This window comes from Lutra lutra, chromosome 8 (assembly GCF_902655055.1).
Source record: "Lutra lutra chromosome 8, mLutLut1.2, whole genome shotgun sequence".
In the NCBI taxonomy this organism is placed as follows: domain Eukaryota; kingdom Metazoa; phylum Chordata; class Mammalia; order Carnivora; family Mustelidae; genus Lutra; species Lutra lutra.
The window spans coordinates 133,002,252-133,023,851 of NC_062285.1; the positions used below are offsets into that span (position 1 = coordinate 133,002,252).

General features: G+C 43.5%; 1 protein-coding gene and 1 long non-coding RNA gene across 18 annotated transcripts in view; one reads left to right on the forward strand and one right to left on the reverse strand.

Moving 5' to 3' along the window:
• RBFOX2 (RNA binding fox-1 homolog 2) overlaps nucleotides 1–21,600 on the reverse strand; it is a 272,690-nt gene that overhangs the window by 159,487 nt on the left and 91,603 nt on the right. The gene's annotated exons all lie outside the window — the stretch shown is intronic.
• Nucleotides 922–10,007, forward strand: LOC125107387 (uncharacterized). Its single transcript, XR_007129532.1, has 4 exons — nucleotides 922–1,032; nucleotides 1,355–1,449; nucleotides 5,567–5,633; nucleotides 9,815–10,007. It is a non-coding gene; the product is annotated as an uncharacterized LOC125107387 (long non-coding RNA).

Below are 21,600 nucleotides of genomic sequence, written 5' to 3' on the forward strand. Positions count from 1 at the left end.
CGTTTCAGTTCACAAAGTATTCCCTGGTCAAATAACTTTGAGGAATATGCTTTAAGCAAGTCTACTATTAGCCAAATTTCAGCTTCTCATAACCTTCTAGGAGGATACTGAAATTAACAGATGCTTTTTACTAATTTCAAATACACTCGCAGGAAGAAAACAAGCCAGCCAGGGGTGTCAAAGATTAGGTGACAGGCAGACAGATGCCAAGAATTTGCCACACGTTTTAAAGGGTTACAATCAAGATAACAGGAGTGTGAGAAACAAAGTCAGACATCTTGAAGGTTTTTGTTCCGAGAAGGGCTGTCGGAGGTTGTACTGCCTGCCAACTTTGCATCCTCCTCTGAATGGCCATATCCAACCTGCTCTAATTAAGTTGTACGATTTCTGGGGAATTCAAACTATTTTACCTTCCCTAGATGACACACTTATTTTATAATGCCTGTTTGTGAGTCTGGTGTATGACTGCGGGTTGGGGGTCTTCTGACCCAGCAGGAAAACTAAAAACACCGATTACTTTCTGAGAAGGTAATCTATCTAATCTATGCCGAAGTGAACCAGACCATTCTATCCCAGATCTAACTGATGGCTTCAGTATCAAAGTTCTCCCAAAAGATAGTACATACTAAACTCTATAAACTTATTTTCAGGCTATGACTACACTTTTAATAACATAAATGAGTTCAGTGGGACTTACTTTAATCATTTCTGAAACACAGTTTATTTTTAGCAAATATAACAGTCCCCCACATGGGAAGCTACAACCATGCCAAACATTCTCTATGAGGAGATAAAATCCTATTTATAGACCTATCAGTTGCTCCTTGCTTAGGTTGTAACATAGTTTCCACTTTAAGCCTGATATGACCTCCCCTGACTTCTCTCCTCTCTAATGTTCTTTTCATCCTGAAGGTTCTCACGTTTATCTTTACCTTCACAGGGTACTTAAGTTAAGCTACTATGAAGCTAGGGAGAGGGGAGAGGGAGAGATGAATCTCCTTTCCCTATGCCTTTTCCCACTGGAGGGTTTAGGTAAGTTTCAGGACCCAAAATGGGGGAGAGAGAGGGGTTCTTCATTAGGTGAGCTTTTCGCAAGGGAACCTAATAAAGTATCTGACAACCAGCAAGAACTTGCTGGCTCTTGCTACGCAAGTGAGGCGTGCTTCTGGCAAACGGGCCTCCTAAAGTCTTCAGCAACGTATGACTTAGCTTAAAGTTCTCTACCTTTTAAAAACCCAACAAGAATAAATGTCAAGGTTTCTACAATAGAGAATACCGTTTTCAAAAGCTAACCAAGGAACCGAAAGAGAAATACAGAGATTGCTTAATTTTTTCGTAAAACCTGTGATCTCAGGGACCAAGCTGCTGTTGTGTCACACAAGCCGCCGGCACCTCCACGTTGCCACTTAAAATGCCGACTGCTGGGCCTCCACCACCGATTCCAGAAGGGTAAGGGCCTTATCCTCCTCCAGTGAGCCGTGTTCACTGCCTCCTTTCCCCAGGAGGGGCATGAGCCATACCCCATCTTGCACTAGCCTTGTCCCGCCCCACACCCTAGACGAGATTGTAAATGAACCCTGTCTTTACTATGCAGGCAACCCTGAACCCCTGTGATCTCTGAAGCTGGTAAAATGTGCCATCCCTGGTTCACTTATTTTTTTCACAACCTTGAGCGTATAACTGCCTTTTGTTAATTCTGTGTCTGTAGGTTTTATATCCTGAATGAGACTTCAAATTCGATTATGAGAGCCTCCAGGTCAGTGGTCATGTCTTACCCATTTCAGGATCATTGGTGTTATGCCAGGTGACTGGCATATAATAGGCACACAGTACTCGTTGTTGAAATATTTGTTAGGCTGATCCGGGATGGCAGGGACCACCTAGTAAAATATACTTCTCTTGCGTGAATGTCTCACTGCACACAACTCAAGAGAGCCGGGAGAGCCCAAAAGAACTTTAACGGAAGTGAATCCTAAGTGGGTCCTGAAAGGAGGGAGAAGCCTAAAGCCTACGTAATTAATATCTAGCCGCCTTGCATTGTGGGTTCTTGTCCCCACTCTCACATGCTCAAAGACAGGTGAACAGAGGATATACCAAATGCTGGAGCAAATGATAGTATTTCCTTACTCCAAGAAAATTCAACCTGCTTTTCTCTATCTACCTTTATATTACTCCTCTTCTAAGGCCCACCTCTTCCTGCCCACCCTAATTCAAAGTGAAATTCCTAACTCTCCAGGATCTGATGATGAGTAGCTATTTAGTATTTTCATTTATAACCAGAAGGGATGGATTTCAGTTTCAGTGAAAGTAATTCAAACTAAACATCAGTAAAAATTACCTGACTGTAAAAGTTGGCAAAGACCAGAAAATAACACCTCTCTTGAAAATTTGTTTTCAACTCTGATGTTTATCATGTAACATGGTACTTCCCTTTTTAAAGGAAGACATAGATTTTCTGGGGTGATCAGAGCTGAAGCATGGCCACAGATGCTTAAATGAACCCTCAAGATCATTTTCTGGAGGCAGCATGGTACTAAGGAAAGAACCTGGTTTTGGAAGTGGCATCAAATTGCCAAATCACCACTCACAGGCTCTGACCTTGAGCAAGGACTCTAACCTAACCTCTTTCAATAGCTATTTCTTCGTCTATAAATGCGGGGCTATTATGAAAATCAGAAATAATGTATATACAACACTTAGGTTAGTGCCTGTCTAAATAATTATAATTGTTCATTGATCTGTTTATTGTCATTTCTTCTCAGTGCACAAAAAAGGACAGAAAATGCCTCCTTGGCAAATCTGACATGTTAGGGCTACTACTATAATTTCTTTTAAATTGGTAGCAACAGAATATCGATGAGAACTCCCCTAAAGAGAACTATTTTCTCTGTGACTTTTAAAGGAAAACCTGCAGGGAAAGAAACACACTGGGCAAGATGTCCCTATTATAACAGATGGCTAGGAGAATTTACGGGGACTATCATGAAAAACAAAGCTCTTCGTAAGGGGGAGCTTCTAACACAGGGCGGGGTGGGGTTGGGGAGACAGATGTCAGGGGTTCCTGGTAGGAGTAAAGCCAATACTGCAGGATCTATGTCACAGAAAAGCTTCAAGTAAAGGACGTGGGGTTTTTTGGTTCTTTTATTTTTTTTTTACTCTCTTCAAAATTGCACCCCTCCCTTAAATCAGAAATACTTACCCGACAACCATAAACACCAGCCACAGAGGAAAAGGAAATACCTGCCTGTGCATGAGGGAGGGGGGATGCGCAGGAAGCATAGGGAGCGGGAGATGGTGGCTAGAAAGGATGCGCACTTCTCTATGGAGGGAAGGGGAGAATGGGTGGCTGCGCCATCTTCCTTCATGACTCAGGAGATGACAAGACTGTTGAAGTCACTTGGGTCGTGTTAGGGACAGGGCTGTGAAGGGGAAGACAGCCGTGTTTGGGCTTCCACAGGACAGGACTAAAAGCCACTAAGGAGTTAAAGCTTTCAGAGCAGGAGAATGAAAATGCTGGAAGTACTTCTAGGGCTTTTTTAGCCGGCCCAGTGGAATGGAAGAAAGCCTGGGCATTAGAGCCAGATGGGCCTTCCTAGCTTTGACCTTGGGCAAGTCGGACAGCCTCCCTAGCCTTCACTCTTCTCATCTAGAAAATCGGGTGAATGGCATGTGCCCTGCAGACGGCAAAGCGCAAAATGCAAACTGCTTCAGAAGAGGCACGCAGTGTAGGCTGCACGTCTGTCCGCACACCTCAGGAGAGCCATACGTGAAACACCAGTGGCTGGCATAGATCGCTGTGTCACATATGTTTGCTCTCCCCCTTTCCTTTCCACTTAACTTAGCAGAAAGGGAATCAAGTCCAAGTAGGGAAAGTAACTTTCCCAAGGTTACACCGCTGGTTACTGGCAGCATAAAGGCTTAAAATCAGCTTCTGCAAGCTTAGTGCATGCACCTTGCCTCACTGGGAACATTCCCTTGAGGGCACAAGCAAGCTTAGCTTAACATCATACAGGCTCAGAGAGCCCACGTGAACTAGGGAACAAGCGAACTGCAAGGTCAACAGCTCCCCGTGATTCAGACACCCAAGAGTTAAGTGCTCAGCCTCGGCCAAGGCTCCAGAGAGCCTGGGCTGGGCAGACTCCGACGGGAGGAGGCCCGGGAGGCACTGAAATCCACTCCTTGCTGTGATTGGTCGACTTCCCGAGGGGTGGGGAAGAACGTCACCCGATCCCCGCGGGTAAACAAGAGCAGGAGCATCTGCTCAGGTTTTCAACTAAATCTGTAAAATATTTCTGAACACTTGACCACCAAACTCAGAAGACTGTAACCTCTGACCTTCATGAACAACAGAGCACTTGTTCTTGAATGACCAGATTCTTAGTAATACAATCTGGAGGAGCGAGCCAGTGCAAAAAGGCAGTTTTAATACTGGTCTAGCACAAAATTAGTAAGGAACCTTCCTGCTCTAGGTGCTTGAAATCAACACGGCCACCATCCTGCCTGCCCCCTGGCCCCTGAAGCGGGGAACCAGCCTGCTGGCCTCCACGGTACCATTTTTCTCCAAGTCTGCCATTCAAAAAACATGATGAGACTACACAAGCACATTCTCTCCCCCTGAATCTCTCTCCGTCCTCTTCAGGAGACAGCCCTCCTTTTTAAAAAGGATATCTTACTGCAAGATGCAACCTCTCTGTAATTATGTTAGCACACATGTGCAGAGCAGAGAGAAGGGAGGGTTGGGGGAGAGAGAAACCCAATACCTTGCCAAATCCACTGGGAAGTCTGCCCAAGTTATTAATCCAGGACGGGGCCACTTAACTGAATTGGCTGAGGCAATGCCCTTCAATCTTGGCTGTATTCTTTCCCCCAGGGAAGAGTGCAGAAGGGCCTGTCTCCTCAAAACCTTTGGCCCCAACAACTCTTGTTTCCTCAGAAGTTCCTCTCCCATTTCAAGGGTATACCAAAATATTTCAGTTCTGAGCAGAGAGTCAGAGAGCCAGTCCTATCCCCAAGACTCTACGGGGACTCCACAGGACTGTCACTGAGGAGCCACCAAAACCTGCATTCCCTGTGTTCCTACATACAGCCACAGGTCACCAGCTCAATTCTAAACTCCCAGTAACTGAAATGGGGGCTGGGGGGTAAGAGGGTGGATCAAAATAAAATCAAAGAGAAGGTCTCCTAATAAAGGATGGAAACAGGAGACCCTTGAAGAAATAAGTCAGCCCAGGGACCAAAACAAGCCTGCCTCAGTGTGAGCCCAGGAACCAGGGCGAGGCCCACCCAAAACAATCCAGAATGGCCAGGCAGACCCATCCCTCAGGAAAGGTGCAGGCTAGGAATGACCTGACCCACGGTGGACTCAAAGAGCAAAGACTCCTCAACACGCAGCCAAAAGCAAATCAGCTTCAGGAAGTGGCAGAGGCTCCTTATGGCTCCCTTTTGTTTCTGCTCTATAATCCCAAAGCCAAATCTAATCCAAACTATGCTACGAGTGCCCTTTGCTAACACAGATGTCTCATTTCTAAGTCCCAGGGAACATGAGTGACTCAGCTCTCTTTTTCAGGAATGCTCAGCAAATTAACTACTCAAGGAGACGCCACGTGGTTATTAAAAACAGGCTCCATTGTCAGGTAGGCCCAGGTTCAAATACCTATTCCACCGCTTTCCAGCTCTGTGACGTAAACCTCTTCAGAGCTCAGTGCCTTCATCTGCCAGACTGGGCTTTCACCCCCTATCGCCTAGGGAAGGCTGCTAAGAATGGTGGGGAACTGGGGCGGGGGGCGGGGGGGGCGCGTACTGCACACAGGATTGGCTGCACCGTCAGCATTCAATAAATAGTAGCCATCACTATAAATTATTCCTAAAGACCATAAAGCAACTTCTATGAAGAAATAACAGCACCAAATGACAAGTGTATTAGCATCCCTGCACCTTTACACTGCCCGCCCCACCGGAGACTGGTAAACAGCACCAAGATGGCAAAGGCTATTTATTGACTATCTACTGTGCAACGTGCCAGGTGCTGGGGGAAGAGCGAAGGACACCACCTATCCCTGCACAGCAGTTCAAGCTGGTGAGGGAGGGCAGGACAGACAGGACATGATGGGGACAAAGGGAAGTACTGCCCAGAGCTTGTGTTCCTCTAAGAACGGGCTGCTTTTAAGGCTGATGCCAGCAGTTGGGGTCGCGCTGCAGAAATCTGTCCGCGTCACGGGGCAGGGGTGCCGGAACATGAGGCGCACTCTGGAGCTCTACGCGCCAACCAAGAGCGAGGGGAAGGAGAGCCGGGCCATGCACTGTGGGAGAAGAACCGTGGGTCAGTTCTCTTCATGACACACCGGGAAGAAAATGACACTGAGCATGGAGCTGGCAGCCACGAGCCAGCACTTTCAGACAGACACGACAAGATGACTGCTTGTTGGGCTTGGTGCGGCAGCACATACATTTTTTTAGCAAATAGACACGGGGGCTCTCGAAGAATGACAATCCTATCATCAAAAAGATGACTTCTCACTGCAAAGCTGCATCGGGGAGGACCAGAAGGGACAGCGTTCTATCAGCCAGCGGCACCCAAACTCACAATCCAGTGCTCTTGCTCTTTCTTACTTGACAAATTTTCATCCTCACAATCCCAATCTGTCAAGCTGTCTCACACACATTCACACACACACACACACACACACACACACACACACACATACACACACCGTAAAACATGCACTGCTGATGGACCAGTGCAGGGCTAGGCCACTCCTTGGTCATGACAGCACACAGCCATCAGGAAACCGCGCCATGAGAAGGGGAAAGGCACCGGCCTGAGAACAAAGGTTCTTTACCACAGACCCAGCTCCGCCACCAGCCAGAGCTCTAAGCCCATGGGACCACAGCCTTGCGTAGTCAACTTCTCTGAGACTCGGTTTCCCCGACAGCAGAACAGAGCGATGCGATGACAACCAGCCCTGACATTCAAGGGGATCTGAGGGCCAAGACAATGCTCCCTACCCTGCACTTGTGTTCCCGTGTCATGGCAGACAGGCCACAGGAGAGCTGGGGTATGACAATGTACTCTCAAGCGATGACAGTTTCCTCTCTCAACTAGACTAGAAGTTCAGGCAGAGGAGAAAGCCAGCTAGAACCTTTCTGGAACACAAACAACAAGGTTTTGGGACTTACAGTCCTGGCCCCTGAAGTCCCATCAGGACTCTCTGTTCCCTGAACAGTAAGCCAGGAAAGAAAGCAATGGAAAGCGACGGGACAACGGCGAAGTCACCTGGCACCTGCGAGGGTACACGGTTTGCTGGCACACAGAGCCCTCCAAACAGGATGCTGAGAAGGACACAGGAATGGCAGTTGCTATTTCTGGCCAATAGGTCAGGACCTGGACGCCGGGTGTCCTCTCCACCGGACAAATCGTGCGGTCAGAACTAATCTCGCAACTGCCAGCACTCAACAAACCAGCAGCGCTTGGGAGAGGGCTCTCTGGAGACACGGAGCTGCCGCAACCGAGGGACATGTACCCAGATTAGATCGGCGAAGGCCTCTCGGGTTCCACAGGAGGGATTGTAGGGAGCAGGGGCACGGGCTGGCGCAGAGAGCAACACAATGAGCTCCCGAGCGCCGCACGTGCTCAGGTCAGAAGAGCCGCCGCCGTGCCACCATCGACTCCGGGAGCCGCCAGGCATCCACGTACCTGTGCCTCCGCTCACAGTTCCTCTAGAGTGCCTGACAGCCTGGCTTTGCAGGGCAGCCGCCCATTCCCTCCACTTTCTATTAGGAGGAAGAGTTCTCATTTTCTGTCCCGTTCTCTTTACCTTTCCTTTCCCAACATAAAAGCGTGAATCAGAAGTGCGGTGTGCACCCCATGGGATGTTATCTAACAATAGCAAAGAAGGAAGTACTGGTGCGTGGCGCACTGCGGGGGCAGCCTGAAAACATGCTAAGTGAAAGAAGCCGGACACAAATGGGTCACGTATCACAAGGTCCATTTTCTAGGAAGTATCCAGAGCGGGCAAATCGGCAGAGACAGAAACTAGACTAGTGGCTGCCCACAGCGTGAAGCAGAAGGGCCTAGAGGAACTGGGAAATGAGGACTTGGGGGTCCATAGTTTTGGGGTTTTTTTTGGAGTGATGAAAATGTTCTAGTTGACCATGGTGACGGCTGAACAACTCTGTGACCATACTAAAGCCACGGAACTGTATACTTTAAATGGATGAATTGCATAGTATCGAATTACATTCAACAAAGCCGTTTTAAAATGCCTCGAAGGAATTACAACTTCCTCAGGAAGGGAAATGTAGTGAGGGAGACGGGCTCCCGTCCCTGGTTTCCACACACCGGCCCTCGTTCCTTCTGATCAACTGCTCCTGTTGCTATTCCATGCCGTGCTCCGCTGCTCCGCCGACCCCTTTCCCAAGATAACTGGGCAGGATGGCAGCTTGGCTTGGGTCTCAAAGTCTACCCCTGCTCTGTCTTGCCTTTCGTGTCCCTTCTTCCACATCTCGTTTCCCTGTCCCCACAGACATTTTTAAATCGCCCCCACGTCCGAGCAGTGGCTCATGACCTACAGTGCCATGGAAAGGAATGAAGGTAAATGACACTAAAGAAGCACGGGTTTGGGAGTTTCAACACATCTGGGTTCCAAAGTACTTGACGAGTGACTCTGCCCACTCTCAGTTTCCACTTCTGTAAAATGGGCAAAACACTACCTGACGCGTCTAGTGCACGCAGTTATTATCAAAGCTAAATGGGAAGCTCTATGTAAGTGATTAATATACTGCCTGGCACCCAGAAGGTACTCAATAAATAATAACTTATTTACAGAAGCCGTATGCCTGTTGTTTCATGTTGTCATCCAGCACATCAGCCTCGGCGCCCAAAAGGCAATAATAAAAAGCAGACCATTGATGTGCCCCAAAGTTAAATATATTAAGGCCATTTTTATTTTATTCTTTTGGTCTCCTATATTTTCTCAACTTTCTTCAAAGAACATGTATTACTTTTAAGAAAATGATTTTAGGGGCGCCTGGGTGGCTCAGTCAGTTAAGCGTCTGCCTTCAGCTCAGGTCATGATACCAGGGTCCTGGGATCCAGCCTCATGTCAGGCTCCCTGCTCAGCAAGGAGCCTGCTTCTCCCTCTCCTTCTGCCTGCTGTTGCCCCTACTTGTGCTTTCTCTGTCAAATAAATAAATGAAATCTTAAAAAAAACATTTTTTAAATTAAAAGATTTCAGGGATTTTTTTTTCTTTTAATGAATTTAAATAGGGGCATCTGGGTGGCTCAGTCGGTTAAGCATCTGACCCTGGTATCAGCTCAGGTCCTGATCTCAGTGTCTTGAGTTCAAGCCCCGCACCGGGCTCCACCCTGGGCATGGAGCCTCCTTCAAATAACAATAATGATAATAAAATAAAATATCTGACTTCAGTGTGGGACAAAACGTCTGAGAATGTGGGCACAGACCAAACAAACTGCAAGAGACAGTCGCACGGTGAGTCCAGCACCGTGAGTCCACTGCATGTTGCCGGGCGGCTGCTGGGGAGCCGGGCGCAGCCTTCCGATGTCACAGAGCACTTGCTTTGCTCTGGGTGCCCTCTGTTGACAAAAACAGATATAGCCACTTGCTCCGGGGCTCTATCCCTTTTCTCCTCCCACCCCAGGAGAGCCTAAAAGTCCTCTGAATGTAACTCAGACTTGAGAACAGGGCTTCCAGTTACAGAATTTTCCTCAGCCCCCTATATAATCAGGACAGCCCTTTTCTTCTTCTGATTTCCCCAGTCCCCCTTCATTTTGTAACTGAAGCTTTTCTCCAAACAGGTGAGCTCTCTCCCAGGCTGGCAGAACACGAAGTGAGCAGCCTTTACAAGAACATATGTGGAACTTCAATCACGGCTGCCGTTCACGTCAGAAATGGCTCCAGCATCAGCACAGCAGGAATAAACTGCTATTGTAAATAGTCCCCAACACAATGTGAAACCCAATAAATGTGAAACAATTAAAAAAAAACAAACACTAACTGGTGAAGTATTTAAGAGCTTCTGTAGATGAAAATTGTTTAATAGCACCGTTCCAGACAACTAAGAACTAAGAACTAAGAACAGAATAAAAGCACGTCAGAGTTGCCAGGATCTCAAATATTATCATCTCGAACTTCCTTATTTCTAGGAGGAAACTGAAGGGCCCAAAGAAGCAAAGTGATATATGCAAAGTCAAAATTAATGAAAAAGCCAAGTTTCCTGACTCCCTCACAGCGCATGGTCTCTCCACCACACTATACAGTCTTTATTCAGAAACTTCTTCATGTAAGCATTACCCAGGACAAGGACAGCTGCATTTTAACCACTTTGTAGAGGGTAAAGAAACTAAAACATGTAGTAATTCTTGAAAGGAAATGGAGGAAAACAAATCCTTTTTCTACAGTGAAATGAAGCCTTTTATGATATCACTACTTTCTTAATAGCAATCATTTTTTAAATTAAATTACTCTTCACAGGGTTAAAAAGTACACTGTCAACAAGCAATATCTAAATAAGGAGTCAGCAAGCTGCGGTCCATGGACCAGATGCAGCCTGTCACTTGCTTTTGTACAATCTGCACACGGACCATGAGCTGAGATGGTTTTTACATTTTTTTTTAAATGGTTGGGGAAAAAAAATCCAAAGAAGCGTATTTCATGACATGTGAAAATTCCATGAAATTCAGTGCCCTCAAACAGGGTTTATTAGAACCCAGCCACAGCCATTCATCCCCATGCTATCTATGGCTGCTCACACACCACAGCAGCAGAGCTGAACAGCTGCGACAGAGGCCCGATGGCCCCCAAAGCGCAAAATATCTGCACACCGATCCTTTGCAAAATGTGTCTGCCCATTCCTGTTCTCAACGACTGATAAAAGTGATGTGTGAGCCCTCAGTCAAGTGCAAAGTATAGCGCTGTAAGCTCTGGGAGCGCAGCCTCAGCGACAAGCTCCCCACGCTCTCCAGCAGGAGCCCTGCACATGCTGAGCAGCCAACCTCGACCTCCTGACAGGCTGATGGCTCCTCCAGAGAAGCCAAGCGGCCACTGTGCTAGGCTCCGGCATGCTTGTTGGTTAACATGCATCAGCAATCCTACAGAAGCACACCCACTTTACAAATGAGCACCCGAAAGCAAGGGGAAACATCAGGCAGTAACTAAAACTCTGAACCCAGGTCTGCTTGACACTAAGCTTCTTTGATTATTCCCCAGTGGTCTCCAAAGAGTGTTCCAATCGCCTGAGAGGGCTTCAGGGTCAAAAGGATGCTCAGAGGGTGAGGCTCCAAGTCCTCCAAACAAATCTTTGCTACTAGGACCGCCGCACTCACATATTTCATAGATTGTGTCCACGGACTTCGTTAGAAAAAGAAGGTACTGCTACGGAGTTTAGTCTGGAGGGCAGTGTACCTCTTCAAAACCAAAGCTATGCTCTTCTCCCTGTGCCACTTATTACCACCCTTGGAAATTCTCTCACAAAGCCGGACAACTAATGTCCTCATCTGCCAAAGGAGATTAAAACCCTGCCCTCCCCCGCCCCCCGCCCACATGTAAATCTCAATGGGCTCACCAAGATCAAATGAAAATGGACAGGAAAGTGATCTGTAAACTCTACAGGACTAGAGGAATATAATACAGAATTATTACCCCCTCAGTGTAGGCCGGGGAGGGGAACCAGAAAGGAAATAACATTTGCTACCAACTAAAGAAAAATCAAACATGCAAGTAAGATGTAAAAAACACACACACACACACACACAAACATTTTTTTTTTTAAGATTTTACTCATTTATTTGAGAGAGAGCGAGAAAGGCCACAGATTACAGAGGGAGAGGGAGAAGCAGACTCCCTGCTGAGCAGGAAGCCTGACGCAGGACTGGATCCCAGGAGCTGAAGGCAGACACTTAACCCACTGAGCCATCCAGGCACCCCAGAACACATATTTAATTAAAAGTAAATAAGGAGGGGCTCCTGGGTGGCTCAGTCATTAAGCGTCTGCCTTTGGCTCAAGTCATGATCCCCAGGTCCTGGGATCGAGCCCCACATCGGGCTCCCTGCTCGGTGGAAAGCCTGCTTTCTCTCTCCCACCCCCCCTGCTTATGTTCTTGCTCTCGTTGTCTCTCTCTGTGTCAAATAAATAAAATCTTAAAAAAAAAAAAAGCAAATAAGGGAAAGACATGTGCTCTTTTGGTAGAAGTATCATCAATGTTCCAATCTAACATTCAGATTTAAAACTCAACTTTTAGGGGGTGCCTGGGTGGCTCAGTTGGGTGTCTGCTTTTGGTTTGTGTCATGATCCCATGGAGCCCTATATTAGGCTCCCTGCTCAGTGGGGAACCTGCTTCCCCCTTTCCCCCCTGCTTGTGCTCTCCCGTGTGCTCTCTCTCTCAAATAAATAAATAAAATTAAAACAACAACAACAAAAAAACTTCAGGGGTGCCTGGGCGGCTTAGTCTGTTAGGCATATGACTCTTTGATTTCAGCTCAGGTCATGATCTCAGGGTTGTGAGATCGAATTGGTGCCTTTAAGTTTACCTCTCTCACTCTCCCCCAACTTCTAAAAAATAAAAATAAAAATAAAACCCAACTTCACTAATTATTAGCTACATAGTCTTGGGCAATGACTTAAATCTCTTTGAGCCTTGGTTTCCTCACCTGCAAAGGGGAGGAATAAAATAATACTTGCTAAATGCTTGATACAGGACTTGGCACATAATCAGTGTTCGATACACGTTAGCTCTCTTTTCCTGGGAACCCCTACTTGCGAGTCTAAAATTTAGACACAACCATTAAAATGAGTGCATGAGCTCCCTACACCAATGACAAAATAACAGAATTAAGGAGCTAGAAGCATCTTTAGCTTAGATGATTCTATGATCCACATGACACCCCAAAGCTTCTGAGAGCACAGGCTAAAGATGCTCTAAGGAACAATGAAAGATCCTAATAATAGGAGATACATAGGCAGGCCCTTGTTGAAAAGTTCTACTAATTCAGTAAGGATGTTTATTGAGTGGTTTAAGAGCCTTGTGTGGCTCCACAAAATGGCAGATTTACATTTAATATCCACTTGACGAAACCCATTAAACTTGTGAGAGGCACTCTCTCTTGCTGAAGATCAGATATCTACCTTCTTAAGTATTAATTTTTTATATAGCTCTGGCAAGGCAAAAGCAAAAAACCCAATGAAAGCCTGAACAAAGATTTTTGTTGGCTTTTTGTTTTTTTTTTTTTAAATCTTCCACAGGAAGAAATCCCCAGAGTAGTCTCTGTATTTCAAGAAGGCTAGAAATAAGTTTACTTTTTAATTGATCCCTTTACCAAATTCTTACTGAGTACTTACTCTGAGCAAAGTATTTAAGAATATCAAGAAGTATGATAGGATCCTTGCTCTCACAGAACAGTATGGGCCAACATAAAATAATATGCAGTGATAAAGTGCCATTATAAAGTAGAAATTCTAGAAGATGTGGTATATATACACAATGGAATACTATGCAGCCATCAAAAGAAATGAAATCTTGCCATTTGCGACGACGTGGATGGAACTAGAGGGTATCATGCTTAGCGAAATAAGTCAATCGGAGAAAGACAACTATTATATGATCTCCCTGATATGAGGGAGAGGAGATGCAACATGGGGGGTTGAGGGGGTAGGAGAAGAGTAAATGAAACAAGATGGGATTGGGAGGGAGACAAACCATAAGTGACTCTTAATCTCACAAAACAAACTGAGGGTTGATGGGGGGAGGGGGTTGGGAGAGGGGGTGCGGTTATGGATATTGGGGAGGGTATGTGCTATGGTGAGTGCTGTGAAGTGTGTAAACCTGGCGATTCGCAGACCTGTACCCCTGGGGATAAAAATATATGTTTATAAAGCTGTAAAAAAAAAAAAAAAAAAAGAAAGGATGAATACCCAAGTTTTGTAGCAACATGGACGGGACTGGAAGAGATTATGCTGAGTGAAATAAGTCAAGCAGAAAGAGTCAATTATCATATGGTTTCACTTATTTGAGGGAAATTGGAAGGGGAGGTGAACCATGAGAGACTATGGACTCTGAAAAACGATCTGAGAATTTTGAAGGGGTGGGGGGTGGGAGGTTGGGGGCACCAGGTGGTGGGTATTGTAGAGGGCACGGATTGCATGGAGCACTGGGTGTGGTGCAAAAATAATGAATACTGTTATGCTGAAAAATAAAAAATTAAATATTTCATCCCAAAAAAAAAATAAATAAATAAAGTAGAAATTCTGTGCCTTGGGAGTTCAGCAGGCAAGACTTCCTGAAAGAGACAGCATCTGAAGTGGGATTTAAATGATGGTAAGGATGGCCAGTATCTAAACATGCAAAAGACCATAAAAAAGAAATTAGAATTAAAACACTTATCTGATTTCAAAACTACACCACCCCAACCTATAGTGTGGCTAGAACACAGAGAACCTTACAAGATGCAGAAGGATAAAGACTGGGGCCATACCACAGATGTCCCAGAGTAGCCACTGAAGAGTTTTCAGCAATGAAACAGCTAAGCAGAATAATGATACTCCAGTGAGATCAGAGCTGAGCCTTTGTTTAAATGTATGATTACATTGAATTTACTGAAATTATCTTCTGGTGGCACCACATTTTCTAACACAAAGACCTTAAATCATCTGTTGTGTTCCCCCTGCCTTTCTAAATCAACCCTAAATCAGCTCGGTATAATGGCATACACTAATGCTATCAAGAAAATAAAAATATTTTATCTATAACTGAAACACATTTTGGCCATCAGTTATCTATAACTGATAACACGTTATCTTACACTTAACTAGTTGGTTTCATTCTAAATCGCCTGCCAGTGGCTGTCTGTTGAAGGACAACGGGTTGAAGAGATCGATCATGTTTCTTAAAAGTAACTCACGAAATGGCAGCCAGGTGTGATTACAGCTACCTGCCTCTTATGTCTACTAACTATGTGGCCGCCCTGAACAAGTCTAAAGAGATGAATTACCTGATTTTGAAAACTGCGAATAAAGAAAATTCTAGAGTTTTCCTATATAAGTAGTCCCAGTGATTAATAATCTTTAGTCAGATAAATCTTTTTGAAGGCCATATTAAACTTCTCATTACAACACAAATCAAATGCCCATAAGAGTTAGGCCAATCTACTGGAAAGCCAACCGGTGAAGTTATGATGCATGCATTTACAAAATAGTAAGGATTTGCTTCGAGAGACGAGTACAAACTGTTCTGACAGCCTAAAATCACAGCAAATCCAAACTGAGTGAAAACTGGCAAAGCTGGGGGAAGAAGTCAAGCCACGGAATAAAAGACAGGATGTGACAAAGAAACCACATACAGAAGAGGGATGAGAAGAAAGCCAGCCATCCTTTCTGTGCTTCTGGTTTGAGTTACTCATCTATCCCTAGATCCAGAGCAGCCCTGCTAAATTCAGAGGTAGGAAGTTAAGTGATAAGAACTCCCATTGTTTTCATTAGGAAGCACAATACTGTCAAGAACCACAAAGTCAAACCCATTAGAGCCAAAAGACTTCTTAAAGGAAAAAGAAAAAACTTGGGCCCAGAGATGAGAAGAGACTTTCTAGTCTACAGGAAAAGCAGAAGGTAAAAGCAGTGAAATATCACGTCAGCTAATAAGTCACCTTTGACATGGGAATTTTACCAATGTAATGCTTACAAAAGTAAGTACTGTCCTCCTCACTTTCACCGATGACAACACTGAGCCTTACAGAAGTTAGATTTTGCTCACGGTCTTCATAAATTTACCAAACTCACTGGCTCTAACACTTATGGAAATGCTATGCATATGAAGTGCTAAATGAGTTCAAATGAGTAGAGGCAGTAAGCAAAGGTCTCATACAGCAGGTTAAGTTATGGCCGGGGACCCTGAAGGATACCTGGGGTTCCGCTGGGAACAGGAGAAATATTTCAAGCAAAAGGCACTAGGAAGAAATAAATATCCAGGACAGAGATCTGAAGGACTCTGAAGAGCCATGCACAGTAGAAGAAATACGTGGAAGGGACTAACAAGGAGCACAATGGTTATAAAGAGCCTCGAACGGCACGGTTTGGCCAGATTCTGTCCAAGTCATAACAATCTCAAAACTGACTCCACTCCCTCTTTCTACTGATGCTGCCAAGACCCATAATGAGTTACATAAATAAACTGGTACAGGTTTCATTCCCCACACCCAAGCATATTATTTTTGGAAATACGGTAAAGCTATGCTCCTGGGCTAGAAATTGCAAATCTACAGATTTAAGTCATTTCACATGGTAAATTCAAAGCCTACAGAAAGTAAGTATCTCCTTAGAAAGCTTCCCTAAGGCCTCGTTTCCATAAAATTAAAGAGAAAAATGACTAAATGACCCTATCGTTTGCTGGGAAATGTATGTATTTTACCTCTAATTGCAAAACAACCTTTCATAGTAGATACTATTCCTATTTTATAGATCAAGAAACTGAGGTTCAGAGAAGGAGTACTTGCCCAAAGTCATACGGCCTGCAAGGGCAACACTGATTTTTAAATCCAAAGCCAGGGTGTGGTTTGTGCAGGTGTGTGTTATGTTTGTGTCCAGAGGAATTTCCATGAAACAGCCTTATGGAAGCTACAGTGCCTTGGTTAAATAAAGAAAAGTCAATGACTGTGGCTGATCCTCTACCACATCATATCTCTTACGACAAGTAGAAATCAGCATAACTGCTCTTCACTGCCTGAAGAACTTTCTTGCCTAAACATGCCAGCCACTAAGGATCTGGAGGCTATGTCAGCCAAACACAAAACCACTATAAACCTACCAATCTTTTGGGGGAGCCATCTCCAGTACTGAACAAAGATAGTCAAATGCCTGTTTCCATAGTCTCTTTCCCAGGATAGTTACATAGAGTTTATCCAAATTTAGTAAATAAGGATGAAAATATAGTTTTGTTTTATTAGGGAGAGGGGACAGATTTGTCTTGCAAAATCTCATAACTGAGAAAAAAATCTGCAAATTGTAAATGTGACAAAGAACTTGTATCCAGAATATATAAAGAACTCTTACAATTCAGTAAGAGGACAAACGAACCAAGTAAAAAGTGGGCAGAGTAAAAGACTTAAACAGATATTTCAACAAAGAAAACATACAAATGGCTAATAAGCCCCCCCAAAAAAGGGCAACTCTACATCTTTCAGTATAAAGAAATGCAAACCAAAACCAAATGAGCTCCCAACACATACTCTGTATAATAAAAAAAGGTGGATAAAACCAAGCCACTTTGGAAAATAGTGTGATAGTTTCTGACACATGAGCTTACCATAAAACCCAGCAATTCCACTCCTAGAAATCTGCACAAGAGAAATTAAAACATATGCCCACACAAAGACTTCAATGCAAATGTTGATAACAGCATTATTCATAAAGGCCAAACTGAAAATGATCCAAATTACCTATCAACTGGTAAATGGATTAACGAAATCACATAGATCCATAGAAAAGAACACTCTTCAGCAACAAAGGGTAATGACAGAGCGATGCGTACTACAACATGGACGAACCTGAAAAACATTACGCTAAATGACAGATGTCACACACGAAAGACTCCATACATATCATATGATCCCATTTACATGAAATATCCAGGAAAGACAGAGTCAGGAAACAGATCAACAGTTTCTGCTTGGGGTGAGAGTGGGAATTGCAAAAAAATTCAAGAAAATCTGGGCGGGAGGGGTAGGGGGGTATGTTATGGAAATATTCTAAAACCAAACTGTGGTGATGGTGGCACCACTCTATAAATTTTATAAGATCACTGAATAAGTTTACCTACACTGAATGACTTTCATGGTACAGAAATTACATCTCAATTGTGCTTTTAAGTGATTACTAAATTTATTTATCTACTTACTATTTTTTATATATATGCATATATATATTTAATAACTCCAGGGAAAATGGGAACATATATAAGAAAGTGAATATAACCACCTTATGATTCAGCTACACTTAGTCATAATAAAATAAATATTATATAACCATAAATTAGTAATAAACATGGATTTTTTTAAACTGGCTTTATTAGAAAGGAGACCGTGTCTAGAAAACTGTTAATATCTCATCTCCAACAGTAGGAAGCCAAAATATAGTGTCTAAAATTGGTAAATCAAGAAATAGCAGAATAGGCATGTTATTTAGACACATGGCAGACAGCAGCAGATGAAATGAAATGGTCTTTTCCCAAAGGAAAAGGCTTACCAACTATTTGTAGAGGGAAATGATCTAAAATGCAAGAGTGAGTCTGAAGCTAATTATATGGTTCGAGCAAAATGCTCAAACACCAGATGCCACAGCATTTACCAGCCCTTCATCCACTAGAGGGTGTAAGGCAACACCGCAGAGGACCTGACCACTGATGGATGACCTGGTGTCAGAGACTGGGGCGAAGCAACCATTTTATAATATACTTTGCATGGCTGAGAATGGGGTTCTATACAACCTAGCAGAGAGAGAGAGGAAGAAAAAAAGGAATTTTATATGTAATTTAAAGCAAAGCAGAAGTTTTTTTAATTAAAAGGGGACCAGTAAGAAAATTATTATAGATTGTGAGATACAGATACAAGGGGTATGAAACAATTTACTTCTGAACCAGTCATTTTAATAGTTTTCAGCCATGGGGGGGGTGGGTAAAATTTCTCATTTGACAAGTCCTAGCTGGAACTGATATTAAACACAGCAAATAATTAAACTTGTTGCCTAGACCATTCTAACGCTGCTTATTTTTCCTTTCTTTCTTTCTTTGGTTGTCCTAAAATTCAATTCTTCACAGCAGCCAGAACGTTGTTTTTAAAAATGTAAAATAAATCACATCACTTCCCTGCCTCAAACCTTTCAAAGTCTCTGACGTTAAACAAAATAATTTTCATTTATTCTTTCAACAACTATTTATTGATCTCCCCCTACAAGTCAGGCTTTGCTGTAAGCGAAGTCACAGCTTGCCCAGCGTATTTTGGTGGGAGAGATGCACCATAAAGTACGTGCAGCGGACAATTTCAGATGCTAGTGAGAGATGCAAAGAAAGTGCAGCTACACGGTCGGGTTATGGATCTGGCTATCGTCAGACTGGTGTAGTCAGGAAAGGCTTCTCGGAGGAGTAAATTGTGCAGCTGTGGCCTGAATGAGAAGGTGAGCAGCTGGGTGAAGAGAAGTGCACAGAAGGCAGAAGGGACTGTGACTCCACAATGAAGCTGGGGTCGTGCTTGTTCAAGAACACCCACGTGGCAAATGCCAACTGCAGGTTGGAGGGCGGCAGGGAGCTCCAGAGGGAAGCAGGAGGCTCATGTACAGTCCTCCCTGCACCATACGATGGGATAGGACTCAACCAACAGGAGCCACTTTCATTCCTGCTACAACATGGATGAACCTTGAAAAGATCATGCTGAGTGAAAAGAAACCAGTCACAAAAGACCAGATATTGTGGGATTCCATTTATATGAAAAGTCCAGAAGTGGCAAATCCACAGAGATGGAAAGCAGATGAGTGGCTGCAGAGGGATGTGGAATAGGGAAGCAACTGATAAAGGATAAGGAGTTCTTTAAGGCTGGATTTTTAAGGACAATTACTAGAATTTTGTTCTTCGAAACTATAGACGGCCATCTACTAGTAGGTCCAAAAAACCAATTTTGCTCAAACAACTGTTGAATGGAAAGGAATAGAAAATATACAACATAAATATAATATTATATATATATATATATAATATAAAATAAAAATATAATATAAATTATATTAATTATAATTACACGAGTAATTACACTCATGTGTGTTTGTAAACTGGGTCATGATGTTAAAGCTATTGCTTACTAGGGGGTGTTGTCTTTTTTAAGCTTGAAAGCACTGAGCTAGAACTTGAACCCTCTCTTACCATGTCCTCCATTCTAACAAGGGAGGAAAAAGGAGCCATCATTTCTTTGGCACCAAACAAAATGAGTAGGACAGAAAATGCATTTGCTATTGTCCATGGCTCCCAATCAAAGTAACTGAAAGCCCTGAAAGTTAATTTATAAAAATGTTGACTAAAATAAAGCCCATACCAGGGATAAAAAAGGGAAATCTTTTTTTCAATCCTTAAGAAAGAAAATACTTTTGAAAAAGAAATCCCTTAGGTCGCTTTAATTTTTTTTTATTTTTTAAGTAGGCTCCAGACACAGCATGGAGCCCAACAAGAGGCTTGAACTCAGGACCCTGAGATCAAGACCTACAATCAAGAGTCGGACACTTAACCAGAGTTAACTTAACCGACTTAACTGACTGAGCCACCCAGGCGCCCCTCGTAGGTCGTTTTTAATCTATCCTCTCAATTAAAAGTACGGCTGCCACTCCCCATTAAAATCTCTTAACAGTCAAAGTCGTATCTGCCAACTTGAACATCTCCTTTGACATTCTGTTTCCGTGTTTCACCTAAACATGTCAATAGAGTGGCTTTTCAACAGAATTTTAGGAAAAGGAAAAAAATTTCAAGGAGCCACTGACCAGCATTTTATAAATAAGATAAAAATCCTAACACCATGATATTAATTTTTTCTTTACATTTAAAATACAAAAAAATAAACTGTGGACCATAAGCTATTTTAACAAACAAGACAGGAAGAAAATTTGACAGACATGTTACTCAAGGGACATCCAGGTCATACGAAACCTTTTCATGTTGCTACATTCCCCAAGGAGTCCATAATATCTTGTCACACTAGCAAGAGAACATCCCCATTCAAGGAATAGAGAACAAACAGAAGAATACAAATGGGAACACAAGACACTGGAGGCTGAAAATCCAGGGTTCAAGTCCATTTCTGCCACCTCCCTTCTATGTGACATTGGAAATTCATTTAAAAATCTCTGTGATGGGAGACCTGGGTGGCTTAGTCGTTAAGCATCTGCCTTCAGCTCAGGTCATGATCCTGGGATCAAGCCCCATATCAGGCTTCCTCTCCACCTCCTCCTGCTTGTGTTCCCTGTCTTGCTATCTCTCTGTCATAAATAAATAAAATCTTTAAAAAATAATAATAAAAAATATAAATAAATAAAAATAAAAATCTCTGTGTTGGTTCTATTTTTTTTTTAAGATTTATTTATTTATTTGAGAGAGTGGGTGCACAAGTAGGGGGAGGGGCAGAGGGAAAGGGAGAGAATTTCCAAGCAGACTCCCTGCTGAGTGGGAAGCCCAATGTGGGGCTTGATCCCAGGACTCTGAGATCATGACATGAACTGAAATCAAAAGTCACATGCTTAACTGACTGAGCCTCCCAAGTGCCCTTCTGTGTTGGTTTTCTTATGGATAGAGATAATAAAGCCCCACCTACCTAGCAGAGCTATTGTGAAGGTCAAAACTCAATAACCATGAAAGCACACTATAAAGTACTTTATAAACATTAGTCTTTTTTTTTTAAACATACTATTACTCTCAGCTCTATACCTGACTCAACACCTGAACCCAACCAAGAGTCTGTACTCTCTCATTTCAAACCTGAATGGCAATGTTTCATTCCTGCACAGGTTAAATGTTACATAATGCACTGTGCCATAATTCCAATTCCTGATCACAACAGTCAAGGG